At 40.4% G+C, this 1,984-nt stretch overlaps 1 protein-coding gene across 5 annotated transcripts in view; it reads right to left on the reverse strand.

Annotated features, from left to right (window-relative positions):
• Positions 1–1,984, reverse strand: part of FAM160A1 (family with sequence similarity 160 member A1) — a 229,704-nt gene that overhangs the window by 57,874 nt on the left and 169,846 nt on the right. The window lies entirely within an intron of this gene.

Below are 1,984 nucleotides of genomic sequence, written 5' to 3' on the forward strand. Positions count from 1 at the left end.
GCAGATGACATGATACTCTATATGGTGGAAAACCCAAGAGAATCCACTCCCAAATTAGAAGTTATAGAACAATTCAGTAATGTGGCGGGATACAAAATCAATGTCCAGAAATCAGTTGCATTTCTATACACGAATAACGAGACTGAAGAAAGAGAAATTAGGGAATCCATCCCATTTACAATAACACCAAAAACCATGCGTTACCTTGGAATTAACTTAACCAGAGACGTAAAGGACCTATATGCTAGAAACTATAGATCACTTTTGAAAGATATTGAGGAAGACATAAAAAGATGGAAAAATATTCCATGCTCATGGATTGGAAGAATTAACATAGTTAAAATGTCCATACTACCCAGAGCAATCTACACTTTCAATGCTATCCCGATCAAAATACCGAGGACATTTTTCAAAGAACTGGAACAAATAGTCCTTAAATTTGTATGGAACCAGAAAAGGCCCAGAATCTCCAAGGAACTGTTGAAAAGGAAAAACAAAGCTGGGGGCATCACAATGCCGGATTTCGAGCTGTACTACAAAGCTGTGATCACAAAGACAGCATGGTACTGGCACAAAAACAGACACATCGACCAATGGAACAGAATAGAGAACCCAGAAATGGACCCTCGGCTCTTTGGGCAACTAATCTTTGATAAAGCAGGAAAAAACATCCGGTGGAAAAAAGACAGTCTCTTCAATAAATGGTGCTGGGAAAATTGGACAGCTACATGCAAAAGAATGAAACTTGACCACTCTCTCACACCATACACAAAAATAAACTCCAAATGGATGAAAGACCTCAATGTGAGACAGGAATCCATCAAAATTCTAGAGGAGAACATAGGCAACAACTTCTATGACATCGGCCAGAGCAACCTTTTTCACGACACATCTCCAAAGGCAAGAGAAATAAAAGATAAAATGAACTTATGGGACTTTATCAGGATAAAGAGCTTCTGCACAGCCAAGGAAACAGTCAAAAAAACTAAGAGACAGCCCACGGAATGGGAGAATATATTTGCAAAGGACACCACAGATAAAGGACTGGTATCCAAGATCTACAAAGAACTTCTCAAACTCAATACACGAGAAACAAATAAACAAATCATAAAATGGGCAGAAGATATGAACAGACACTTTTCCAATGAAGACATACAAATGGCTAACAGACACATGAAAAAATGTTCAAAATCATTAGCCATCAGGGAAATTCAAATCAAAACCACACTGAGATACCACCTTACGCCAGTTAGAATGGCAAAGATAGACAAGGCAAGAAACAACAATTGTTGGAGAGGATGTGGAGAAAGGGGATCCCTCCTACATTGTTGGTGGGAATGCAAGTTGGTACAGCCACTCTGGAAAACAGTGTGGAGGTCCCTTAAAAAGTTAAAAATTGAACTACCCTATGACCCAGCCATTGCACTACTGGGTGTTTACCCCAAAGATACAGACGTAGTAAAGAGAAGGGCCATATGCACCCCAATGTTCATAGCTGCATTGTCCACAATAGCCAAATCATGGAAGGAGCCGAGATGCCCTTCAACAGATGACTGGATTAAGAAGCTGTGGTCCATATATACAATGGAATATTACTCAGCTATCAGAAAGAACGAATTCTCAACATTTGCTGCAACATGGACGGCACTGGAGGAGATAATGCTAAGTGAAATAAGTCAAGCAGAGAAAGACAATTATCATATGATTTCTCTCATCTATGGAACATAAGAACTAGGAGGATCGGTAGGGGAAGAAAGGGATAAAGAAAAGGGGGGTAATCAGAAGGGGGAATGAAGCATGAGAGACTATGGACTCTAAGAAACAAACTGAGGGCTTCACAGGGGAGGGGGGTGGGGGAATGGGATAGGCTGCTGATGGGTAGTAAGGAGGGCACAAATTGCATGGTGCACTGGGTGTTATACGCAACTAATGAATCATCGAGCTTTACATCAAAAACCAGGGATGTACTGTATGGTGATTAACA

Source organism: Ailuropoda melanoleuca, chromosome 5, assembly GCF_002007445.2.
Source record: "Ailuropoda melanoleuca isolate Jingjing chromosome 5, ASM200744v2, whole genome shotgun sequence".
NCBI lineage: Eukaryota > Metazoa > Chordata > Mammalia > Carnivora > Ursidae > Ailuropoda > Ailuropoda melanoleuca.